This window comes from Diorhabda carinulata, chromosome Y (assembly GCF_026250575.1).
Source record: "Diorhabda carinulata isolate Delta chromosome Y, icDioCari1.1, whole genome shotgun sequence".
NCBI lineage: Eukaryota > Metazoa > Arthropoda > Insecta > Coleoptera > Chrysomelidae > Diorhabda > Diorhabda carinulata.
This window is the reverse complement of record NC_079473.1, coordinates 1762033-1768141: the sequence shown is the minus strand read 5'-3', so window position 1 is coordinate 1768141 and position 6109 is coordinate 1762033. Positions and strand designations below refer to the sequence as shown.

Here is a 6109-nt window from a genome sequence, read left to right as displayed (position 1 = left end):
ACTGGGAAAATGTGAAAACCAACCTGGAAAAATCGGGAGCTGACGAGTACTTGATTTTCAATTTCTACTGAACACCTATTTCAAGAAAAGTAAACAAGGAATTTCACATAGCAAGACTAAAAGACAAAATAGAAACTATTACAAATAACTGTATACCTTGTATATTATGGAATAAAAAGGAAGGAAAGAAAGAATGAATGCTTCATACTATAACAAAATCAATCACGACGAAAGAAGTGACATGTTGTCTTGAAAAATAGCGTAAAATATATCACCTCGTCCTGTACGAAAGAAAGAAGGAATGCTTCATCCTAAAATCAACAAACCCAATCACGACGAAAGAAATGACATGTTGTCTTGAAAAATAGCGTAAAATAAATCACCTCGTCCTGTAAGAAAGAAAGAAGGAATGCTTCATCCTAAAATCAACAAAACCAATCACGACGAAAGAAGTGATATGTTGTCAGCGTAAAATATTTGGAAGCCCGTCAAGGATAATATCTGACAGAGGATCCGCGTTCCGTTCTGAAGAATCCGAATTATATTGCCGAGAAGAAAATATGAAACATGCGTCAACAACTTGTGGAGTCCCACGAGGTAATGGACAAGTGGAAAGGGTCCCTTAGGACCCTTATACCAGTCTTAACAAAACTCAGTTTGGAAGAGCCAGGAAAATGGTACAAATACGTTTACAAAGTACAGACTGCCTCGAATTCGACATATCAGCGAAGCATAACTACCACACCCTTTGAAGTATATACATCTGATCCAAAATTAAAGAAAAAATTTTTAGATCCTCACGAAATTGTTAAGGTTAAAGAAGATGATAGATATGACGTTGTTAAAATCGGAGATCACGAGGGACCCAATCGAACGACAACATGCGCTGAATATATAAATCCATGGGTCAGCTATGAAAGAGACGATTCCGAGGCGGATTCTGAGCAGAATGGCCCAATGTAGGATCGAGATTATTGCTCTATTCCATCCTACGGCGAGGCGCAAATTCTGTAATAACAGTGTTTTCTTTCTAACGGCGTTTTAAGCAGAAAAGAACCCTAGACAACCAAGAAATTCCTTTAGTTATTTATTGCGTTATGCAGTTCTGTGGTGATACTAGGATGTATTGAAAAATTCTCAGCCTACTATAGAACCAAACAAAATTTCAATGTCAAAATGTTTTATTACGCAACCAGACCTCCACACATTTTATTACCTCCTCGTTGGAAGAAAATTTACGACCTATTGAACTTTTTTTAAGTTGAGTGGTCAGTAGTGTCGAATAGTAATCTCCAGTTATTGTTCTACCCTTATTAAAAAAATCAATCATGATTACTCCATGGCAATCCCAACAAACTGGAGCAAGAACTTTTCCAGCACATTTTTGGACACGAAACTCTTTAGGTCTGGGAAAACCAAAGTGTCGTCATTCCATCCATTGTTGCTTTGTTGTCATAAGCTGTATCGATATTTTCGAGGACTGACACAGGGCTGGCCTTCCCGACCGGTCATCATCTTCAATGGAAAATTTACCTCGTAAATCTGCTCACCTCTTAACGCTTCTGAATACAGGTACTTGATGATGGCTCGATACTCCAATTTTTCGATTTTCACAATTTCGGTGGACATATGTTTTCTTTCAATTTATTGCGTAACTCGGGTTTACGTTTTTGACGTAAAACTTAACTGACACTTTTAATAAGTTATTGATCGGTATGCTATGGTAACGCAATATTTTGTTTATGCATGGAACTGGTCTAGGCTACCAACTTATCAATACATCATCGTATAGTTCAAATCGGGGACGACAATGACCCTCCACTTTGGGATTCTCAAATATTTGAGGTTACCACAGACCACACCAGACACGCAACTCAATAATCTGGAAGTGGCAGACGAGAGAAACAGTGTTGTTCTTCTCTCTCATCGCGATATAAAACGTACCTAGGTGGCGCTCTTGGCCGACGAATAGCGGGATTTTTAATTTTGAATTAAAATTTAATTTAAAATGTTTTTAAACATGTAGAAAAATAATTGAAACAAAAATTGAGCTTTGTCAAATTGTATTTGCATAAGTACAACAAAGATTCACAATAATAATAATAATGCTATGCCACATCTTTTCATAACAAACACAGACTGAATGAGAACTAGTAACATTAGATCATAGGGATTCCAAGAAAACTGAAACAAAACGTTATGCAAGAGGACAAAGTTGTTTGTAAATGTGGACCCAATGAATCAGAATTTGATGGTACTTTAGGTGTATGAATTGTCCAAGAAGTAGACATTTAATGGTATTGTTATTATTTATGCAAAATTTTTCTTTTTGTACGTGCTGACATTTGCCGGCTGGCTTCAGATCTTAAATTTCGGACAAGTCTTGTACAGTACCATGGGATTCCGATTCTACATATACTTTTAAGTAAAAAATCTTTCAAAAAATAAAAATGTTCCTCACAAGTAATAAATGAGAAATCTTCTTGGTTAAGCAAATTTGTTGCTACATCTTGTAGGTTATTCTTTTCACAAATAATCGGTAGCTTATTCTCTAAAACTGTAATACCAATACCAACCGCAATAACAAACTGTTTAGAAGGATAAAACAATTTATTCTTAGAATTTGAGAATTCCTTACTGGAAATAAATTGATTACATGGCTCAGTGTCATCTGAGCTCAAGATGTAACTGCATCTATCGCAAACAAAGTTTGAAAATAATTTTTTAATTATAAAACCGCTGACATAAGCAACCGATAATGTCTGAAGAGAACCAATTTCTACAGCATTTGCAATGTCAACAGCAAATGCACTAGAGTTGCTGTAATTACTTAGTGAAGTGCCTGCAATTTCAATACTTGATTCGTTCATACTTTCAACGGATTCTGAAACACCAGCAGCAGGTTCTAACAAGGAACGTAAATTACTTAAAAGAGTTAATTCATCTTCCTCGAAATTTGTTCCCTTCAAACCCTGATTTGTGAGTCCATTAATAATTTGTGTTTTCAGAGACCCGATAAACTGTGTCACAGTAGGATTTTCATTAGAACCACAGCCTGCACGAATATTTCCAAAAAGGTTTTCAAGTCCATCCTGATTTATACATTTTGTTTTCAAAGTTTTGACCCCTTGCGTTTTTAGAAATTTCCACAGTTCAGTGGTGGCTCTCAAGGTATGTAGCCATCCTCACCGTGATGGCGGTTTCCAATGATGGGCGTTAAATTCATCGTCTGGTTTTCTTATAAATTTATATTGATTTACTCTTCTGAATGCATCTTCCCAAAACGAAGTGTGGCCTGATTCTTCGGAAACGATGCATTTAAACGGCTTGCCATCAGGTGCAACTCTAGCTGAAGCATTTAGGCTGTCAAATAACTCATCCATTTCTTGAATAAAGGTTGCAGTAGCTAATGATCGTGGTGGCAAAATGTCTAAAACAATAAAAATAATTAATTAGTTATTAATAATTGTGAGGGAGCCACTTACTTTGTTGCACTAAATTATATACATATACAGACACTGTTCGGCTCAAGGTTTGTGCAGCAACTTTAACTTTCATAGCTGTTTGGCCTACTGGATATAAATAAAAATCTTTTAACTTATGTAGACTGCGAAAGATCAGTGGATTTTTCTTGTCTTGCTCATAAGCAATTTTTATATCTGACCACCTGGCTTGCATTAATTGTTGTTGAGTAGCAACGGTTACAGTGGGAAGCAAAATATTATATTTCCGAAATAGGTTCCGAAAACATTTCAATAGATGTGGCACATCAAATATGGTAAATATTTTCAATTCATTGTGCACAAAGTAAGGATTATTAATGTCTGATCCCATGTCTTTTATAGCTCTCACGTTAGCAGTGCCCATGTCACAAATGGTGGCCACTATGGGAATGTGAGCCTTACTCGCAGCATCTAACACCTCTCTCAGTACACACTGCAATTTCTGTGCAGAAACGCCGTTGGCTGTAAAGTAATAGGCAAGAGGTTGTTTCCATGCTCAGCAAATTCCTTGGGCAAAGAAGACTAGGGCATATCTTGCCAACTGCCTGGTTCTCTTACCGCTTCCACAATCTTCCAGACCTTCGATACAATCAGCCGATGGATTATATTTTATATGTTCCCTTATTGCCATCTCATCAAAGGCCAGCGTGCAAAAACGATCCTTTTCATCAAATCGTTGAAGGCAGTGCCCCAGATGAAGGAAAAGGCGTTCATTAATTCCCACATCGAAAGGAATGCTCTGCAGTAATGAAAAAAGTGTTCTTCTTGATGGAAGTACTAAGAGACGTTCTAATAAAGCATAGCATTTTGGGCTTCGTTTATAAATCGCTAAAGACATTATTTTGTCATCCAGTGTCCACCGTCTTCATGGTAGATGGCATGCCTGCAAGGAAAAAAATTATTAGTTTAGAAGTAAATACAAATTATAATTACTTGTTGTTTACCTTTGAAACAATTATTCATTGCTATATTTTCTAAAGTTTTAATCCTTTTCCCTTTTTGTTTGCAAACTTTTTGTAATTTTCTTATGCGACCCTGCTTCCTCTTCACAATAACCATCAACTTTTGCTTTCTTGGTGTTATCTGTGTTGAACACAAGCCTTCAACGTCCTTAAAAAGAGTCCTTCTACATCTAACTGTACTTGAAATTGGTGTGACAGTCCGTTGGGATGGTGACTGCGAGGAATTTGTTTTCTCATGTTCAGTAACTTCACTGTTTGCATTACTTAATGATTTGGTATCCAAAAGAGTCTAAGAAATTGAATTTCAATTAACACCTAAGTTAAGTTTTATTGCATAAAGCAAGATAAAAGCAAATCATCTAGAATAATATGTAAAATTTAGTACCTGTGGTTCTGGCTTTATTATATATTGGGATATAATGTTTACTTTTTTATTTGCTATCTGGTCCAGTCCCTAAAATTATTATTTTCATTGTAAAATACAAACCTAATTAATATTCTGGACTTCCAGAATTGTGGGCACTGCATCAGCTTTCAAACGTAAAACTGAGGTACACGGCACAAATCTATCTTTTGTGAAATGCTCATTGCAGATTCTAACATGGCCACATAGTGGTCTATATTTCATTCCCATAGCTTCCTGTCATATTTGCGACCTGTAACACACATGTAATTATTGTACATTGTAAAATAGCAACCTGTTTTTTAGTTTCAACTGGTACAGCTCGATTTTAATCTTTGCAGTAAGGAAACCTCAGTAATAAAAAACCAAACATTCATCTAACATGCATAAACGTATGGGTACTTACACAACAAGATAATAAATTTTCTGTTTACCTGTCTGCGCTACGGGGAAAGCAAAATAAATGCTTTACGTCGTCTTCAGAATTACCGCACACAATACAAAATCTCATTTTCCGGTGAATGATGATTATTGAAACCACACAAACCCACAAATAGAATCCAAGTGCATGTAGCGTGATGAACAAAACAGAACGGCGGGGTTTTACATGTGTCATTTCACATTCCATTTATTAATGTCAATTATGGTAGTGACATCTGTGTGCAAATAATGTAACTTTCGAAAGATTTCTGTAAATACAAAAGCGCCTCTACAAACGTTTTGTAGTAAGTGTGATAAAGACAGATAAATACGATTTGTAATGTACTGAACAATGATGAAAAAAACTGCCTTCTTTTTGGATCTACTTTCCCGTCTGGTGTGGTCTGTGGAGGTTACCTATTCGAAAATAACGTTTTCATCACTTTAGGGTTATGTAACACACAATACCAATTTGTTGGGGTTTATCTAAGAGATACAAAAATTTTAAATTGTTCACAATATCCAGTACAAAATGAGTAATTACTGAACTCACCACTGAATTTGAAAATTGTTCTAAGCAGTTTGAGTAATTATAGCTAGTATTTCCTTCAAGAAATAATCCATTGATGATTTGCAGTTATTACAAATACCAAAAACAGTTGAATCACCCCTTCCTGTAGTTTTTTGTATCTTTCGACCAAATGGATCAAATTCCATATTTTTTCAATGCCTTTAGTGAGTTTCCAATTCAATTAACTAACCATCTGAAATCAAAATATACGCAGTAATATCTTTTGTTTTGTACAAAACACATAGAAACT

The 6109-nt window shown here is 35.7% G+C and overlaps 1 long non-coding RNA gene across 1 annotated transcript; it reads right to left on the bottom strand.

The window, feature by feature from the left end:
• Nucleotides 1-4514: 4514 nt before the first annotated feature.
• LOC130903021 (uncharacterized) lies at nt 4515-5101 on the bottom strand. The gene is made up of 2 exons (XR_009060517.1): nt 4851-5101; nt 4515-4754 (listed from the first exon to the last, which is right to left on the bottom strand). It is a non-coding gene; the product is annotated as an uncharacterized LOC130903021 (long non-coding RNA).
• Between the last annotated feature and the right edge of the window lie 1008 nt (nt 5102-6109).